At 43.4% G+C, this 19713-nt stretch overlaps 13 non-coding genes across 13 annotated transcripts; 2 read left to right on the top strand and 11 right to left on the bottom strand.

Annotated features, from left to right (window-relative positions):
- Positions 1–1450: 1450 nt before the first annotated feature.
- trnae-cuc lies at positions 1451–1522 on the bottom strand. The gene has a single exon. It is a non-coding gene; the product is annotated as a tRNA-Glu (tRNA).
- Positions 1523–3129: 1607 nt separating this feature from the next.
- trnaq-cug lies at positions 3130–3201 on the bottom strand. The gene has a single exon. It is a non-coding gene; the product is annotated as a tRNA-Gln (tRNA).
- Positions 3202–3771: 570 nt separating this feature from the next.
- trnam-cau lies at positions 3772–3843 on the bottom strand. The gene has a single exon. It is a non-coding gene; the product is annotated as a tRNA-Met (tRNA).
- A 226-nt stretch (positions 3844–4069) lies between these two features.
- On the bottom strand, positions 4070–4141 carry trnaq-cug. The gene has a single exon. It is a non-coding gene; the product is annotated as a tRNA-Gln (tRNA).
- A 94-nt stretch (positions 4142–4235) lies between these two features.
- Positions 4236–4307, bottom strand: trnae-cuc. The gene has a single exon. It is a non-coding gene; the product is annotated as a tRNA-Glu (tRNA).
- Positions 4308–4833: 526 nt separating this feature from the next.
- Positions 4834–4905, bottom strand: trnaq-cug. Its single transcript has one exon. It is a non-coding gene; the product is annotated as a tRNA-Gln (tRNA).
- Positions 4906–5931: 1026 nt separating this feature from the next.
- On the bottom strand, positions 5932–6003 carry trnae-cuc. The gene has a single exon. It is a non-coding gene; the product is annotated as a tRNA-Glu (tRNA).
- A 545-nt stretch (positions 6004–6548) lies between these two features.
- trnaq-cug lies at positions 6549–6620 on the bottom strand. The gene has a single exon. It is a non-coding gene; the product is annotated as a tRNA-Gln (tRNA).
- Positions 6621–7488: 868 nt separating this feature from the next.
- On the bottom strand, positions 7489–7560 carry trnaq-cug. Its single transcript has one exon. It is a non-coding gene; the product is annotated as a tRNA-Gln (tRNA).
- Positions 7561–7676: 116 nt separating this feature from the next.
- trnae-cuc lies at positions 7677–7748 on the bottom strand. Its single transcript has one exon. It is a non-coding gene; the product is annotated as a tRNA-Glu (tRNA).
- A 3410-nt stretch (positions 7749–11158) lies between these two features.
- trnad-guc lies at positions 11159–11230 on the top strand. The gene has a single exon. It is a non-coding gene; the product is annotated as a tRNA-Asp (tRNA).
- A 609-nt stretch (positions 11231–11839) lies between these two features.
- On the bottom strand, positions 11840–11912 carry trnav-gac. Its single transcript has one exon. It is a non-coding gene; the product is annotated as a tRNA-Val (tRNA).
- Positions 11913–12178: 266 nt separating this feature from the next.
- Positions 12179–12251, top strand: trnad-guc. The gene has a single exon. It is a non-coding gene; the product is annotated as a tRNA-Asp (tRNA).
- The last annotated feature ends 7462 nt before the right edge of the window (positions 12252–19713 follow it).

A 19713-nucleotide genomic window follows, 5' to 3' on the forward strand; every position in this document is an offset into this window, starting at 1 on the left:
TACAAATACATTTAAATAGTAAAAGGTGCACTTGTTGCCTCTGCATTACCCGGAATTTTATTTTCATAGCCCCATGATAGTGATTAAAATCATTTTCATGGGAAAAAGTGTTAAACGCCTGATTAAATTATATGCAGGACCCAGTGAGCTCCAGACTATGTGCATTGTGTTGGGGAACCATAGAAATGATAGAATAAATGCATTTAAATGCAAAAATAATGATTTTAAATCATTTTAGGGGGACAATTGTGGAGAGGAGCCTGAAAATGACTCTGCAGCAGGCTGCCTATGAGCACCCAAATTCGGCCTTCTTCACGGAACCACGACCCCTTCTGTGGAGGGTATTCTCGTGCCCCTGGTGAGCACACAATGACCCAGGAAAGAGTCTTCAAAACACAGGTAAAAGTGTTGTTAAACAGTGGGGTAACATGTTTGAAATGACAGCACACTGCTGCTTGTTGGCAGCCTGACTCACTTGACTTGTCTCACACACACCCAGGGGGGGAGAAAGAGGACACATTGGAGCACAGAATGACCCAGGAAAGAGTCTTCAAAACACAGGTAAAACTGTGTTAAACAGTGGGGTAACATGTTTGAAATGACAGCACACTGCTGCTTGTTGGCAGCCTGACTCACTTGACTTGTCTCACACACACCCAGGGGGGGAGAAAGAGGACACATTGACCCAGGAAAGAGTCTTCAAAACACAGGTAAAACTGTGTTAAACAGTGGGGTAACATGTTTGAAATGACAGCACACTGCTGCTTGTTGGCAGCCTGACTCACTTGACTTGTCTCACACACACCCAGGGGGGGAGAAAGAGGACACATTGACCCAGGAAAGAGTCTTCAAAACACAGGTAAAACTGTGTTAAACAGTGGGGTAACATGTTTGAAATGACAGCACACTGCTGCTGGTTGGCAGGCTGACTCACTTGACTTGTCTCACACACACCCAGGGGGGGGAGAAAGAGGACACATTGACCCAGGAAAGAGTCTTCAAAACACAGGTAAAACTGTGTTAAACAGTGGGGTAACATGTTTGAAATGACAGCACACTGCTGCTTGTTGGCAGGTAAACATTGTTTAATTGTTTAAGTGTTTTTAAATGTATGGAACAGTGTTTTGTCTCTTTCAAAACCTCTCCCGTCATTGGCCGGATACATGGGGACGATTTTATATTCACTATGACCGTTACTATTCCAGTGAGACGAAGTACGTCCGGTGCCGGGAGTGATCCCATGTTAATTTTGTCCAAAAACCAGAGCATTCCCTTATCAAAGTACGGTTGCGCCGAGATTTGAACTCGGATCGCTGGATTCAGAATCCAAAGCGCTAACCATTACACCATGGAACTACATGGTATGTGGGCACAATGTCCGCACAATGTATAGTTTTATGTGGGAGTTGTTTTTAATGAAAGGGCCGTGATATTCAGTAAGTAAAGAGTGTTCCCTGACCGGGAATCGAACCCGGGCCGCGGCGGTGAGAGCGCCGAATCCTAGCCACTAGACCACCAGGGAATGCTGTTTCTGTATGTGAAGCTTGTGTAAAGGAATGCATGGAATGTATGACAGCTGGCAGCTGGAGAGTAGTGAAAACAGCTCCAGTAGGGTTCAATATCTACCTCTTAACAGTAATGTAATGTAGTGTGGAGGTAAAGGGCAGAGTGAGCAAGTTACCACTCATCCCCTTGTTTCTTCACAAAGTTTCCGTGGGAGCCTGGCCTTGTTTTAGTTTCTCGAGGAAGTAGAGTCTTTGCGGAGCTTTTTAACCCGGGTGTGATGTGTTGGAGGTCCTTGTAAGATGTTTTGACATATTGGCTGCGTTTCACTTCTCTTATTTTTCGTTTCCTCGCTCCTCGGTCTCGGTCTCACCGGAAGTTGATTTGTCTGCGCCATCTTGAGTAGCGTCCCAATGGTCTTATTTTTTGCCGGAGGAGCGAGGAGCGAGGAGCGAGGAGCGATAATGGAGGAGCTATAATCGAGGAACCACCAGACCATCCTTCGATGAAATCCTCAGACACTCGTCCCGCCCCCTTACTGTGTATCGCTCACTGATTGGACGATGCAGCGCATGCACTGATCTGATGCTTCTTGAAATGAGAGCAGTTTCCCAGCGGAGTGAAGAAACACATGAAACTCACGGGACTCACTCCTCAGTTCATACCGTGTTTTGTTTCAATTCATGCATCATTCAGTTACAAATATGTGATATATCTGAACAACAAAGTGGTCAAAAATCATTTTATTCATTTATTGGAAACATTCAATTGATCGCTTGTTTCGTTTTACATTTTCATTTATTGTCATTTCCATTCAGTCAGTCATTAAGTGCTATTTAAAATGTTAATTTGCTACATATCCACACAAACAGACAAAGTGTGCAATCCAATGAATGTTAATCTAACTGGGTTTTGATAGATAACATATCTCTTTTTCTTCTCTCAATTATTTTATTTCTATTGTGCACTCTAATCAATATTAATCTAACTATTGTTCGTTTATACATTTTAAGAATGGCGTTTATCTTTTTTGAGAATGAGTTCTTATTTGATTTGATTTATTTGGGTCTACAACAGATGATACAAATGTTTGTGTCAGTAAATGTGTACTAACAGAGGCGGGGCTGTTTGTGAAAATAACGGGGACAGAGCTGGCTGCTGTCAGACGATCAGCTGTGCAGCGTCATCACAAACGGACGTCGCTTCACGTGACGCTCCGGAGGAAAGGACGTCCCATTGCTCTTAAAACTCATTTCCCTGCTTCTCGTGGTTTCCTTGCGTCTCTCCATGCTTCCCTGGTGGGAGGGACTAGTCGCAGGGAAACGACGCAAGTGAGGGACGCAAGGAATCCATTTAACCGAAGTGAAACGCAGCCCTAGACTTCAGGAAACTTGAAGTTTTCCACACATATGGTGGACTTCCTTCTTTGTTCTCCTGCAGTCAATCGTCAACTCCTTGGTTTTAGAGGTGTTAAGGACCAGGTTGTTGTCCTAACGCCACTCAGATTATTCCCTTGACTTCACTAGATAGACTTATTCTCAAATCAGTCTTCATCTTCCATATTGCAACCACTATCCTGCTACAACTGAGATGTAGAAGCGGGCTTTTTTCACGGTACTCAACTAAAGGTTCCACCGAGATTTGAACTCGGATCGCTGGATTCAGAGTCCAGAGTGCTAACCATTACACCATGGAACCACACAAATTGACCACACTGTATACAAAGAGATGGTATCTTTACACAGAGACTCAGACACGTAACTAGCTCATCTCTCTACCGCTTCACCTTCAACTGCAAACTGCACCAGTATGCGCCAAGGTCATAGTTGGTTGAAACAAACAGAACAATATCCTTTGAAATGAGCAGAGAGGCAATGTTGTGCTCAACAGACCACACCTCTCCTATACCTGGCTGCGGCCCAAGATGTGTTGTTTTGGCTCCTCGAGTTACTCAAAGGGCTCTTCCCAAATCTTGACAATCTCCCCAGCAAGGGTCAGTCGACGAGTGAATGTTGAAGCTTTGCAAGACAACTGTTGTTTGATGATTACTTTCCGCATCAATACACAGGCTGAACAATTTAAGCTTGTATGCACACCTCCATAGCTCAGTTGGAAGATTGGAGGACTGTAGGTTGATCATCGCAGCAACGTTTGCATCGGCTACACTTTAGCACTTGAGATAACGGATGCATCGTCTTATGTAAATATGGCCTTGTGAACAGGGTTAAAATGGACGGAGAGAATCTGCTGATCCAAAGCATTTACAATTAGCAGAGGATGGTTTCGATCCATCGACCTCTGGGTTATGGGCCCAGCACGCTTCCGCTGCGCCACTCTGCTCGATGTTTAGAACTCCAAGGCTGGCAAAAATGTACTGTACTCATTGTCGGCCGTTTCAATTTTCAACCTTGACAAAGGCAGCGCATACCAGATCCAATCGTTCTTCTTTACCTTTGGCAATAGAGGCCCTTAAAAAAGTACAATTGCAGGAGTTTTGCCTTTTATGTTCATTGTGTCTGAGCCACTGATGATTGTCTGTTGAGTAAGCACGTGCCTACTCAAAGTACGGTTGCACCGAGATTTGAACTCGGATCGCTGGATTCAGATTCCAAAGTGCTAACCATTACACCATGGAACCACACGGTATGTGGGCACAATGTCCGCACAATGTATAGTTTTATGTGGGAGTTGTTTTTAATGAAACGGCCGTGATATTCAGTAAGTAAAGAGTGTTCCCTGACCGGGAATCGAACCCGGGCCGCGGCGGTGAGAGCGCCAAAGCCTAGCCACCAGACCACCAGGGAATGCTGTATCAGTATGTGAAGCTTGTGAAAATGAATGCATGGAATGTATGACAGCTGGCATCTGGAGAGTAGTGGAAAACAGCTTCAGTAGGGTTCAATATCTACCTCTTAACAGTAATGTAATGTAGTGTGGAGGTAAAGGGCAGAGTGAGCAAGTTACCACTCATCCCCTTGTTTCCGTGGGAGGCTGGCTTGTTTTAGTTTCTCGAGGAAGTAGAGTCTTTGCTGGGCCTTTTTAACCCGGTGTGATGTGTTGGAGGTCCTTGTAAGATGTTTTGACATATTGACTTCAGGAAACTTTCCACACATATGGTGGACTTCCTTCTTTGTTCTCCTGCAGTCAATCGTCAACTCCTTGGTTTTAGAGGTGTTAAGGACCAGGTTGTTGTCCTAATGCCACTCAGATTATTCCCTTGACTTCACTAGATAGACTTATTCTCAAGTCAGTCTTCATCTTCCATATTGCAACCACTATCCTGCTACAACTGAGATGTAGAAGTGGGCTTTTTTCATGGTACTCAACCAAAGGTTCCACCGAGATTTGAACTCTGATCGCTGGATTCAGAGTCCAGAGTGCTAACCATTACACCATGGAACCACACAAAATGTCCACACTGTATACAAAGAGATGGTATCTTTACACAGAGACTCAGACACGTAACTAGCTCATCTCTCTACCGCTTCACCTTCAACGGCAAACTGCACCAGTATGCGCCAAGGTCATAGTTGGTTGAAACAAACAGAACAATATCCTTTGAAATGAGCAGAGAGGCAATGTTGTGCTCAACAGACCACACCTCTCCTATACCTGGCTGCGGCCCAAGATGTGTTGTTTTGGCTCCTCGAGTTACTCAAAGGGCTCTTCCCAAATCTTGACAATCTCCCCAGCCAGGGTAAGTAGACGAGTGAATGTTGAAGCTTTGCAAGACAACTGTTGTTTGATGATTACTTTCCGCATCAATACACAGGCTGAACAATTTAAGCTTGTATGCACACCTCCATAGCTCAGTTGGAAGATTGGAGGACTGTAGGTTGATCATCGCAGCAACGTTTGCATCGGCTGCACTTGAGATAACGGATGCATCGTCTTATGTAAATATGGCCTTGTGAACAGGGTTAAAATGGACGGAGAGAATCTGCTGATCCAAAGCATTTACAATTAGCAGAGGATGGTTTCGATCCATCGACCTCTGGGTTATGGGCCCAGCACGCTTCCTCTGCGCCACTCTGCTCGATGTTTAGAACTCCAAGGCTGGCAAAAATGTACTGTACTCATTGTCGGCCGTTTCAATTTTCAACCTTGACAAAGGCAGCGCATACCAGATCCAATCGTTCTTCCTTACCTTTGGCAATAGAGGCCCTTAAAAAAGTACAATTGCAGGAGTTTTGCCTTTTATGTTCATTGTGTCTGAGGCACTGATGATTGTCTGTTGAGTAAGCACGTACCTACTCAAAGTACGGTTGCGCTGAGATTTGAACTTGGATCGCTGGATTCAGAATCCAAAGTGCTAACCATTACACCATGGAACCACACGGTATGTGGGCACAATGTCCGCACAATGTATAGTTTTATGTGGGAGTTGTTTTTAATGAAAGGGCCGTGATATTCAGTAAGTAAAGAGTGTTCCCTGACCGGGAATCGAACCCGGGCCGCGGCGGTGAGAGCGCCTAATCCTAGCCACTAGACCACCAGGGAATGCTGTATCTGTATGTGAAGCTTGTGTAAAGGAATGCATGGAATGTATGACAGCTGGCAGCTGGAGAGTAGTGAAAACAGCTCCAGTAGGGTTCAATATCTACCTCTTAACAGTAATGTAATGTAGTGTGGAGGTAAAGGGCAGAGTGAGCAAGTTACCACTCATCCCCTTGTTTCTTCACAAAGTTTCCGTGGGAGCCTGGCTTGTTTTAGTTTCTCGAGGAAGTAGAGTCTTTGCGGGGCCTTTTTAACCCGGTGTGATGTGTTGGAGGTCCTTGTAAGATGTTTTGACATATTGACTTCAGGAAACTTGAAGTTTTCCACACATATGGTGGACTTCCTTCTTTGTTCTCCTGCAGTCAATCGTCAACTCCTTGGTTTTAGAGGTGTTAAGGACCAGGTTGTTGTCCTAACGCCACTCAGATAATTCCCTTGACTTCACTAGATAGACTTATTCTCAAGTCAGTCTTCATCTTCCATATTGCAACCACTATCCTGCTACAACTGAGATGGAGAAGCTGGCTTTTTTCACGGTACTCAACTAAAGGTTCCACCAAGATTTGAACTCGGATCGCTGGATTCAGAGTCCAGAGTGCTAACCATTACACCATGGAACCACACAAAATGTCCACACTGTATACAAAGAGATGGTATCTTTACACAGAGACTCAGACACGTAACTAGCTCATCTCTCTACCGCTTCACCTTCAACTGCAAACTGCACCAGTATGCGCCAAGGTCATAGTTGGTTGAAACAAACAGAACAATATCCTTTGAAATGAGCAGAGAGGCAATGTTGTGCTCAACAGACCACACCTCTCCTATACCTGGCTGCGGCCCAAGATGTGTTGTTTTGGCTCCTCGAGTTACTCAAAGGGCTCTTCCCAAATCTTGACAATCTCCCCAGCCAGGGTCAGGAGACGAGTGAATGTTGAAGCTTTGCAAGACAACTGTTGTTTGATGATTACTTTCCGCATCAATACACAGGCTGAACAATTTAAGCTTGTATGCACACCTCCATAGCTCAGTTGGAAGATATAAGGACTGTAGGTTGATCATCGCAGCAACGTTTGCATCGGCTACACTTTAGCACTTGAGATAACGGATGCATCGTCTTATGTAAATATGGCCTTGTGAACAGGGTTAAAATGGACGGAGAGAATCTGCTGATCCAAAGCATTTACAATTAGCAGAGGATGGTTTCGATCCATCAACCTCTGGGTTATGGGCCCAGCACGCTTCCGCTGCGCCACTCTGCTCGATGTTTAGAAGTCCAAGGCTGGCAAAAATGTACTGTACTCATTGTCGGCCGTTTCAATTTTCAACCTTGACAAAGGCAGCGCATACCAGATCCAATCGTTCTTCTTTACTTTTGGCAATAGAGGCCCTTAAAAAAGTACAATTGCAGGAGTTTTGCCTTTTATGTTCATTGTGTCTGAGGCACTGATGATTGTCTGTTGAGTAAGCACGTGCCTACTCAAAGTACGGTTGCACCGAGATTTGAACTCGGATCGCTGGATTCAGATTCCAAAGTGCTAACCATTACACCATGGAACCACACGGTATGTGGGCACAATGTCCGCACAATGTCCGCACAATGTCCGCACAATGTATAGTTTTATGTGGGAGTTGTTTTTAATGAAAGGGCCGTGATATTCAGTAAGTAAAGAGTGTTCCCTGACCGGGAATCGAACCCGGGCCGCGGCGGTGAGAGCGCCGAATCCTAGCCACTAGACCACCAGGGAATGCTGTATCTGTATGTGAAGCTTGTGAAAAGGAATGCATGGAATGTATGACAGCTGGCAGCTGGAGAGTAGTGAAAACAGCTCCAGTAGGGTTCAATATCTACCTCTTAACAGTAATGTAATGTAGTGTGGAGGTAAAGGGCAGAGTGAGCAAGTTACCACTCATCCCCTTGTTTCTTCACAAAGTTTCCGTGGGAGCCTGGCTTGTTTTAGTTTCTTGAGGAAGTAGAGTCTTTGCTGGGCCTTTTTAACCCGGTGTGATGTGTTGGAGGTCCTTGTAAGATGTTTTGACATATTGACTTCAGGAAACTTGAAGTTTTCCACACATATGATGGACTTCCTTCTTTGTTCTCCTGCAGTCAATCGTCAACTCCTTGGTTTTAGAGGTGTTAAGGACCAGGTTGTTGTCCTAGCTCATCTCTCTACCGCTTCACCTTCAACTGCAAACTGCACCAGTATGCGCCAAGGTCATAGTTGGTTGAAACAAACAGAACAATATCCTTTGAAATGAGCAGAGAGGCAATGTTGTGCTCAACAGACCACACCTCTCCTATACCTGGCTGCGGCCCAAGATGTGTTGTTTTGGCTCCTCGAGTTACTCAAAGGGCTCTTCCCAAATCTTGACAATTTCCCTAGCCAAGGTCAGTAGACGAGTGAATGTTGAAGCTTTGCAAGACAACTGTTGTTTGATGATTACTTTCCGCATCAATACACAGGCTGAACAATTAAAGCTTGTATGCACACCTCCATAGCTCAGTTGGAAGATTGGAGGACTGTAGGTTGATCATCGCAGCAACGTTTGCATCGGCTACACTTTAGCACTTGAGATAACGTATGCATCGTCTTATGTAAATATGGCCTTGTGAACAGGGTTAAAATGGACGGAGAGAATCTGTTGATCCAAAGCATTCACAATTAGCAGAGGATGGTTTCGATCCATCGACCTCTGGGTAAGCGAATTGTGCCTCCTATGTACAAGGTTAACATTGAAAGTGATGATGATATGTCCCAATGCGTCTCAATTTACATGTTACTCCAGCTGCCTATGAGTTTACTCCACTCAAATGGCGCAAAACTCGCGTTCCATGGACAGACGTGTAATACACTCAAATTACAATAGATGGAGCTCTAGACTAATTTATAAAATTTGTAAAAATGTTGTTAACACTCTGGGTGTGTGAGACGAGTGAAACCACACTTAAAACCTCCGGAATTAAAACATTATAATCGAGTTTGAGCACTAATGTACCCATGATTCAGACACTTATTCCTGGGTAAATCTGTTATTTTTTCACCCTGGTCCTGAATTAAAACAGTTCCCCCGACTTTAAACACTAATGTACACATGTTTTGCACACTTATTCCTGGGTAAATCTGTTATATTTCCCCCCCTGGGTGTGTGTATGTCTGCCTGTGAGTGTGATATGCTGCTTAACCTGTTAAGCCCTGAGCCTGTTTTTCAGGTCTCAGGCTCGAAAATGACATTCCCAGAACAAATGACCATATCTTCCCTTCTAAAAGGGTTAAATTAATAATATTTTTTCTCAAAGTAATGATAAACCTGTGAGTTGGATGTAGAAAAGTCAGAATCAATATAGATGTTTTTTATTTTAAAGAAAATTCAGATTTTACATAGTAAAAAACTGTAATTTATAGTGTCCGTCCAAAAATTATTTTTTACTGATAGTGAAAAACACCCTTGGATGATGGGTTAGTAGACTAAAAGCTTTAGGAATCCAAAGTACAACATATAATAAGTACCCTGTATCAAGATTGATGCAAAACAAGTGACATTTGACCTTTTTAGAGAGATTTAGCAAAAAGAAACCACTTCTGGGGTCATTTGGGTGGATTTTCCATATCTCTGGCCCCCCTTGCTCGATTTTGATGGTTGACACCTCTTTCTGACCGTTAGAGCCAATAGAATCGAAGGGGGAGTCCCCCACACACACACGTTGTGAAGAGAAAAGGTGGGGGCTTCGCGCATGTAATTTTCAATCAGAGTGAACCTATCTCTAGCTTTGACATCTGGAAACGGAAAAGCAGTTTTAATGCTTATGGATTATCAGAAATCATTTCAAAGGGACACAGACACATTAGATTAACCTATGGATTAACTTCAGCAGCGTTTTTATCATTTTAATGCCATTGAAGACCACTTTGGAGAGACTACAGAGCCAAGGTAAAAATGTTAGCATTTTTAGCTACCTAGCGTCACCTGTTTTGATGTCCGTTTTTGCTTATAACGTCGCAAATACGTATAATTCAGTGGTAATGTCGGTGTCAATAGATTCTGTGTCACCTCACGATGTGAATCGATGTATTGGATGTGGTGAAAAGATAAATAATAAGGTTTTGTGAGTGATTTTCGGTGCAGTAAGGTGTTAGCATTTTTCGCTCGTTGCTAATTCAGAGGCTCAGTGTTAGCATTGTGGGTTTTCTTTTGAAAATAAAATATAAATGATCAGTTAGATGAGTTTCTTCCCGTTACATGGATATAAAACATTCTTAGTTTTATTAAATGAACATGCCCTCAGACACTGTTTCCTGCAAGATGTTGCGGCAGTGCCCCGGTACCGGGGTCTCTCGGGCTTAACAGGTTAAAGCAGTGATTCTGCTGTTTTTAGCTTCTTGTACATTTAACAAATTAAATATGATTAATATGTACATTTTCCCGTCTATACTGACACGTTTATGTCCATAACTCCGTATATTTATTGAGTCCAATGTACACCGTCTAAAAACGAATATTATGACTGAATTAAAACAGTTTGACAGTATTTTAACACTCATGTAGCCATGTTTGCAGCCCTGCTCACTGGTTAAGAAGTGAATTACCCTCTCCTGTTGAATTAAAACATTTCCCACGACTCTGACCACTAATGGACCCATGATTCAGACACTTATTCCTGGGTAAATGTGTTATCTTTTCACCCTGGTCCTGAATTAAAACAGTTCCCCCCAACTTTAAACACTAATGTCCACATGTTTTGCACACTTATTCCTGGGTAAATCTGTTATATTTTTACCCTGGTCCTGAATTAAAACAGTTCCCCCGACTTTAAACACTAATGTACACATATTTTGCACACTTATTCCTGGATTAATATTTTATCTTTTCCCCCTGGGTGTGTGTGGCACCATCTGGTGGAACATTTGTGAATTACACTAAAATCCAAAACTTTAATGTTTTTTATCTTAGCGAAATAATGGTTTAATGACCCCATTGTAATGATCATTTATGATTCTGCAGACGTTGTCTACACGTGTATCACAACGGCTTATTTGTGATTTGGAAAACTCGGTTAGTAAGGTTTTTTTTTGTCAATATGAGATGCACTGTTTTCATGTCCCATGTACATGTCTGTACATATGCAGCACTACTAAGGTAGGGTTAGCTGCTAGAGCATTCCTCGTTAGTATAGTGGACAGTGTCTCTGCTTGTCACGCAGAAGACCGGGGTTTGATTCCCCGACGGGGAGAATTTTCATTAACAGCAGGTCTTTATTCACCAAAGGAGGCAAGCATCGATCAACTCATGAACGAGGATGCCACCAAGAGGCCCTTGGAAACACTTTCGGATAAGCGCCTACCTGAACCATGGCAACTGAACTTTCGTAAGGTCATCATTATAACATCCATGACAAAGCTACCAAGTGCATGCTTCAAATCATTGAAGGAGAACTAAAATCAAGGACCACGGCAATGCGCTCAACGATTGCACTTTTGACAGACAAAATCAAGCAAGGAAAGAAATCCCTTTATATTTTCCATTTTGACCGGACAAACTATGAGCAGGAACGAAAAGAAAGTCCTTGGTTGCAGAATTAAAGTACCCTAAGCATAACTGCTATTAACAACCTTCAGTTGTTCACAGGACGAGATGCCTCTTCAATTTGAATACACGGAGAGCCAAAGCCTTACAATTCAAAAGCCATGCTCAACAAACAATTGTCTTGCTCATCCAACAATTGTCTTGAAAAGACTCAACATTCAACTGCCATATTTCTGAAAGTGCTTTTTACTCTATCTTGACTCCCGATAACTTTTCTTGGTTGAGTTCTTTGAAGTTGATCAGGATCAAAGAAGAGTGTTTCTGCCCGGTTTTGAGCCGGGGACCTTTCGCGTGTCAGGCGAACGTGATGACCACTACACTACAGAAACTGCTGAAAAGCTAAGCACACGTTTGCGCGTAGATGCAACGTATATATTTCATTGTAAACCTTCAAAACGACGGACCACATGTTGATTTCTGAGACTTGGAGAGATTTTACACTGGATCCAGTCACAGCTGCAGCGTCATTGATTTTCGTGACAGCAACTGTATACTGAACCCAAATGCTATCCTGGATATGACCTGTAACCCCTCGAAAAGCGCCACCTAGGGTTGACGTGCTAGGATTGACGTGCTAGGATTACTGCTAGAGCATTCCTCGTTAGTATAGTGGACAGTATCTCTGCTTGTCACGCAGAAGACCGGGGTTCGAATTCCCCGACGGGGAGAATTTTCAATAACAGCCTGCCTTTATTCACCAAAGGAGGCAAGCATCAATCAACTCATGAACGAGGATGCCACCAAGAGGCCCTTGGAAACACTTTCGGATAAGCACGTACCTGAACCATGGCAACTGAACTTTCGTAAGGTCATCATTATAACATCCATGACAAAGCTACCAAGTGCATGCTTCAAATCATTGAAGGAGAACTACAATCAAGGACCACGGCAATGCGCTCAACGATTGCTCTTTTGACAGACAAAATCAAGCAAGGAAAGAAATCCCTTTATATTTTCCATTTTGACCGGACAAACTATGAGCAGGAACGAAAAGAAAGTCCTTGGTTGCAGAATTGAAGTACCCTCAGCATAACTGCTATTAACAACATTCAGTTGTTCACAGGACGACATGCCTCTTCGATTTGAATACAAGGAGAGCCAAAGCCTTACAATTCAAAAGCCATGCTCAACAAACAATTTTCTTGCTCATCCAACAATTGTCTTGAAAAGACTCAACATTCAACTGCCATATTTCTGAAAGTGCTTTTTACTCCATCTAGATTCCCGATAACTATTCTTGGTTGAGTTCTTTGAAATTGATCAGGATCAAAGAAGATTGTTTCTGCCCGGTTTTGAGCCAGGGACCTTTCTTGTATTAGAGGCCTTACGAATAATCGACGTCCACTCTCGGGAGATGTACATTAGTGGTGCGGTTACCCAAAGTGACAGACCTAATTTTACCCTTATCTCTGCCCCAGAGTGCACCTAAAATAAGCCGGCATCACAGCACTTTTCAACTCAGGAAAAGGGTTTGTAAGGCGGGGAATAGTGCATCAGTGTATTTCAGACCTCCAGGACAGAGACCGGGAAAATCACCTCTCTTTGGCGGCTCACAGACCACCAAAGGACGGACTAAACACCTCCAGCATCTCTCCATAACAGTCGCACCTAGTTTATTTCAGACCTCCTGGACAGAGACCGGGAAAATCACCTCTATTTGGCGGCTCACAGACCACCAAAGGACGGACTAAACACCTCCAGCATTGATTGAATCCCGAGTGAGTCTGGTGAGCTTGACGCGAAGACACATGTGTGCCGAAGTGACACACATGTGTGTGAAAGTGCGACATTTCAATTTTTAAGGCAGGAATAAGTGTTTGAAAGGCGGGGGAAAGTGGTGTAAATAGAGGCAGAGTGTACCCAGAGAGCAGGCTGTGCAGCCCGGGAAAATCACCTCTCTGTAGCCCCTCACAGAACCCCAAAGGACGGACTACAGAACTCCAGCATGTGTCCCTGAAATGGGGACTCTGGTTATTTCACACTTCCAGGAGAGACAACGGGTAAATCCCCTCTCTTTGCCGGCTCACAGACCCCCAAAGGACGGACTAAACACCTCCAGCATGAGTCCCTAACAGTGGCACTCTGTTTATTTCACACATCCAGGACAGAGACCGGGGAAATCACCTCTCTGTGGCCCCTCCAAGACCCCCAAAGGACGGACTAATGACCTCCAGCATCTCTCCCTAACAGTGGCACCTTCATAACCTTGCACACCGTGAGTCCCCGGGCCCCCGCAGTTAAGCACTCCCCCCACGGACTAAACCCAGGTATTCACACCCACCAGAACCTTGTGCCCCTGGTGACCCTAAAAGGGGGGTGGATTTTGTGGTGCTTTTATGTCCGCCCATCAGCATCCATATTCGTCCTTCTTCATGGCACCACCACCCCTTCTGTGGAGGGTATTCTCATGCCCCTGGTAACCTTAATGCTGCCCGCCCCTCAGCATCCAAATTCGGCCTTCTTATTGGCACCACCACCCCCCTTCTGGGCTGGAGGTTCAAACACTTTAACTTTTTTTCACCCTCCTCTGGCTTATACCTCCTCCGCCAACACTTGAGCGCTCATCACAAAAAAAGTGATGGAAAGTGGCACTTTATCTGCCCCTGGGAACCTTCAAGGTTATATTTAATATTTATTTAATTATAACAATGTTTTATTTTAACAAAAACAGTATACACAGTATACACAGTATGCATAACAAAAACAGTATACACGGTATAAATATTCCCAATGTTTAGCGGGGGCCCGGGGACCATATTAGGGGTCTAATTCGTACGGTGCACCAGGGCAAACAGGTTGAGTCCACGGCCCCTGCCCCCTCCTCAGGAGTGTCAACCGGCCCCGGTCCCGACTTCATTGGCCTCTTTCCCTCCCGCTTCCGCTTCCACTGCTGCTTCCGCTTCCACTGCTGCTCCCGCTCCAATGACCCATCAGGCTGAAGAAGAGGTATCGTTGGGGTCTTGTCTGCTGCTCTCAGCCCCGGAGCCCTCTTCGGAGGTATCCCCATCTGACGGCGGTAGACATCCTTCTGATGCTGATGCAGCTGCTGCCGCAACCGATGACGCCCTGAACATGGAGCGGATTTTCAATGCCTCCTTTATTCCAGGCGCATTCGCGTAGAACCGGTCAGCCGTGGTTATGTCGTGACACATGCTTGATATTGTCAGCCAGGGCAGTGCGCAGGATTGTGAAGGTGACGGCTGTTTCTAGCCCAGCATCAGCCCATGCCCTCTTCAAGTGAGCGTTCAGGTTCTTGGAGGCCAAAATCCCTGTTGTGAAAAGGAAGAATTCATTCTGAGGACCCAGCAATGCCTCTTTAATCCCCATCCACCGCATGACCCAGCTAAACTCCTTTACTGTAAGCGCCAGCTGTGCTTCGCCAAATGTCTTGGCCGTCTTGTGATCCTGCACATGGATGATGTAGCCTTCAGCAGTTCCCCTTTTGTCCGCCTCTAAGACCTCAGTGTTGGTCATGTTTGCGTACACGCCCGGACGGTGGCCATACAGGAGGCTCCAATGAAGGGTGAGATAGCCATAGAGAAGGTACTGGGTGATTGAGGTCGGCTTGCTGGCCATCAGGTAGAGGAGCTCCGGGATGCGCTTCTCAGCGGCCGCCATGGTAAAATACATGCAATAAATGGTGAGCTTTTGAGAAACAATATTTCTGTTGAATTCCTCACAACCAAGACAACCCCAAAGAGAAGCACTTATGAAGACCAAATCATTAGTGTCTTGCTTTAGGGTAATCTGAATGAGATTTCAATGACATATAATTCTTCCTTTACAGTCTGTAGCATTTGTCATGTTCAACCGCCCCAACGAGAAGCACTTATTGAATTCAGACTCAGACCAATGCTCAAGTTGGTTCAATATCAAAGACTTGCAACTCTTCATGGCTTATGAGTTTCCACGTGGGGTTTTCCACCATCTTCTCTGACTTTTATTTTTGTCTTCTAATATATGACGTAAAAATAAAGTGTGCATATGAACATATAGATAACACATTGGATGATGCAGGGTCAGCAAAACGACCCCAACAAAAGCACTTACTGCAATGTAAACAAAGTTAGTGTTTTTGTAAAGGTAATAATAAGGACCAAATCTGAACTCTGAAGACATAAATGATATAGTATGTGATGGAATCAGATACAAATATATTGAACAAATTGTGAGCATTTGAGAAACAATATTTCTGTTGAATTCCTCACAACCAAGACAACCCCAAAGAGAAGCACTTATGAAGACCAAAATCATTAGTGTCTTGCTTTAGGGTAATCTGAATGTGATTTCAATGACATATAATACTTCCTTTACAGTCTGTAGCATTTGTCATGTTCAACCGCCCCAACGAGAAGCACTTATTGAATTCAGACTCAGACCAATGCTCACGTTGGTTCAATATCAAAGACTTGCACCTCTTCATGGCTTCTGAGTTTCCACGTGGGGTTTTCCACCATCTTCTCTGACTTTTCTTTTTGTCTTAAAAAAAACGTAAAATGAAACATTGCATATGAACATATAGATAACACGCTGGATGATGCTGGGTCAGCAAAACTACCCCAACAAAAGCACTTACTACAATTGGAACAAAGTTAGTGTTTTTGTAAAGGTTATCATAATGACCAAATCTGAACTCTGAAGACTGAAATTATATTGTATGTGATGGAATCAGATACAAATAGATGCAAGAAATTGTGAGCATTTGAGAAACAATATTTCTGTTGAATTCCTCACAACCAAGACAACCCCAAAGAGAAGCACTTATGAAGAAAAAAAAACATTAGTGTTTTGCTTTAGGGTAATCTGAATGTGATTTCAATGACATGTTTAGTTATAGTCTGCAGCATTTGTCCTCTTCCACCGCCCCAACAGGAAGCACTTGCTGAATTCAATTGCAAACCAATCCTCAAGTTGGGCCAATATCAAAGACTTTCAGTTTCCTACAGTAAAGGCATCTTCCATCATGATTTTACCTTTTTCCAAGGGGTTCCTTTCCAACATCTCCTTTGCTGTGTCTCAGTGGAAGTGTTGTTTCTTGCAAAGATGTACCCTTCTTAAGTACTGAATGCAGACATTTCCAGCCAACCCCGCCTCATTTTTGATTGCTTTCAACGACCATTGTAAGTAAACACCCGCACTCTCAACCATCACCTGATATGAACGGACTGCTATCACCTAACAAGTGGTCAATCAGAGTTGTTGATGTTTCTCGTTGCAACTCTGGCAGCAGCAGCAATACTTAGGCGCCGTTTACACGAGGAGAAAACTGCTTGTATCTGCATAGTTTCGCGTGCGTATAGTCCTATTATTTACACGAGGCCGATAGAAACTGACCCCACAAACAATAACAGGTCCCAAGGTGGATAGATTTGCAAACGAAACGCTCTGGGGGGTCAACCGAGTCCGTGTAATCACCTCGATACGAATATTTCCTGAAAAAATAACGATAGCCCCGCCTCTCCCCACCTCTCCTGCTCACTGCTGTAGCAACTATCAAAAATAGCTGTGTTCATTAAACGCACAAGGGGTTCTTGAATGAAATAATATTATAAAAGGCAAACCAGAATTGTTAACGCCCAATATACTCCTTAAACAAAATAAACAGAGTCAGATTTCATGCATTGATCCATTATATTGACAAAGGAGGATCTCACCCGGTGTTTGTAGAGAATATCTCTCTCTTTCTGAGCCGTCCTCTCCACGGAGACGTGCTTCTTGGTCGGGATGCAATATCCACAGATTCGGTTTCTTTCAGTTTCTTTCAGTTTCAGGGCTTAAACAGAAGGGTAGCCATGGCAACATTGCAGCGGGGCTGCTCGGTTGCTCTTCTTCGCGGCTTTTGGTGTATTTTGGCGGAAGTTACAGCGCCACTTACAGTCCCAGCATATGTACTACAGCATTTCCAGCGGCCTCGTTTGAACAGACACGTTAAATGAAACAAATGCATGTGAACGGAAGACTTTTTTGAATACGCATACTGTGCATAAACGCAAACGGTCCCGTGTGAGCGGGGCCTTAAACAATGCTAAGAAGCTCAGGCAATGAATATCCACTTCAGAAGGCACATTCAGCTTAAGTCTCCAAATCAAATGTTGAGATAATATGTATCACTGCATGTCAATAATTTGCAATCTACAGGTAACTTCTGTAGTAATATAGTACAGAATAATGACTCATTTTGAAGTTGGGAGGTGACTGCATTCTGTCCATACTCAAAGACATAGACTATAGTTGAAATGTGCATATATTACTAAAGTTGACTACTAATGTACAACTAACACACTGGGAGAAATAAAGGTCAACAAAACTACCCCAACAAGTAGCACTTACTGCATTACACTCAAGTCAGTGCCTGTGTTTGGGTAATTTTGGTGACAAATACATGCAATAAATGGTGAGCATTTGAGAAACAATATTTCTGTTGAATTCCTCACAACCAAGACAACCCCAAAGAGAAGCACTTATGAAGAAAACAATACATTAGTGTTTTGCTTTAGGGTAATCTGAATGACATTTCAATGACATATAATTCTTCCTTTACAGTCTGTAGCATTTGTCATGTTCAACCGCCCCAACGAGAAGCACTTATTGAATTCAGACTCAGACCAACGCTCACGTTGGTTCAATATCAAAGACTTGCAACTCTTCATGGCTTATGAGTTTCCACGTGGGGTTTTCCACCATCTTCTCTGACTTTTCTTGTTGTCTTAAAAAAAACTTAAAATTAAACATTGCATATGAACATATAGATAACACGCTGGATGATGCTGGGTCAGCAAAACTACCCCAACAAAAGCACTTACTACAATTGGAACAAAGTTAGTGTTTTTGTAAAGGTTATCATAATGACCAAATCTGAACTCTGAAGACTGAAATGATATTGTATGTGATGGAATCAGATACAAATAGATGCAACAAATTGTGAGCATTTGTGAAACAATATTTCTGTTGAATTCCTCACAACCAAGACAACCCCAAAGAGAAGCACTTATGAAGAAAACAATACATTAGTGTTTTGCTTTAGGGTAATCTGAATGAGATTTCAATGACATGTTTAGTTATAGTCTGTAGCATTTGTCCTCTTCAACCGCCCCAACAGGAAGCACTTGCTGAATTCAATTGCAAACCAATCCTCAAATTGGGCCAATATCAAAGACTTTCAGTTTCCTACAGTAAAGGCATCTTCCATCATGATTTTACCGTTTTCCAAGGGCTTCCTTTCCAACATCTCCTTTGCTGTGTCTCAGTGGAAGTGTTGTTTCTTGCAAAGATGTACCCTTCTTAAGTACTGAATGCAGACATTTCCAGCCAACCCCGCCTCATTTTTGATTGCTTTCAACGACCATTGTAAGTAAACACCCGCACTCTCAACCATCACCTGATCTGAACGGACTGCTATCACCTAACAAGTGGTCAATCAGTTGTTGATGTTTCTCGTTGCAACTCTGGCAGAAGCAGCAATACTTAAACAATGCTAAGAAGCTCAGGCAATGAATATCCACTTCAGAAGGCACATTCAGCTTAAGGCGCCGTTTACACGAGGAGAAAACTGCTTGTATCTGCATAGTTTCGCGTGCGTATAGCCCTATTATTTACTCGAGGCCGATAGAAACTGACCCCACAAACGATAACGGGTCCCAAGGTGGATAGATTTGCAAACGAAACGCTCTGGGGGGTCAACCGAGTCCGTGTAATCACCTCTATACGAATATTTCCTGAAAAAATAGCGAAAAAAAAAAAAAAATAGCACCTCTCCTGCTCACTGCTGTAGCAACCATCAAAAATAGCTGTGTTAATTAAACGCACAAGGGGTTCTTGAATGAAATAATATTATAAAAGGCAAACCAGAATTGTTAACGCCCAATATACTCCTTAAACAAAATAAACAGAGTCAGATTTCATGCATTGATCCATTATATTGACAAAGGTGCATCTCACCCGGTGTTTGTAGAGAATATCTCTCTTTCTGAGCCGTCCTCTCGATGCAATATCCACAGAGACGTGCTTCTTGGTTTCTTTCAGTTAACTTCCCCGTTGCATTTATCCATATGCTGAGGAAATGACTATATCCCGCTGAATACCAGCAATCGCCACACACACTGACTTCCTCCTGTCAGTAGCTACTGCTAG

This window comes from Trematomus bernacchii, unplaced genomic scaffold (assembly GCF_902827165.1).
Source record: "Trematomus bernacchii unplaced genomic scaffold, fTreBer1.1, whole genome shotgun sequence".
Classification (NCBI taxonomy): Eukaryota; Metazoa; Chordata; class Actinopteri; order Perciformes; family Nototheniidae; genus Trematomus; species Trematomus bernacchii.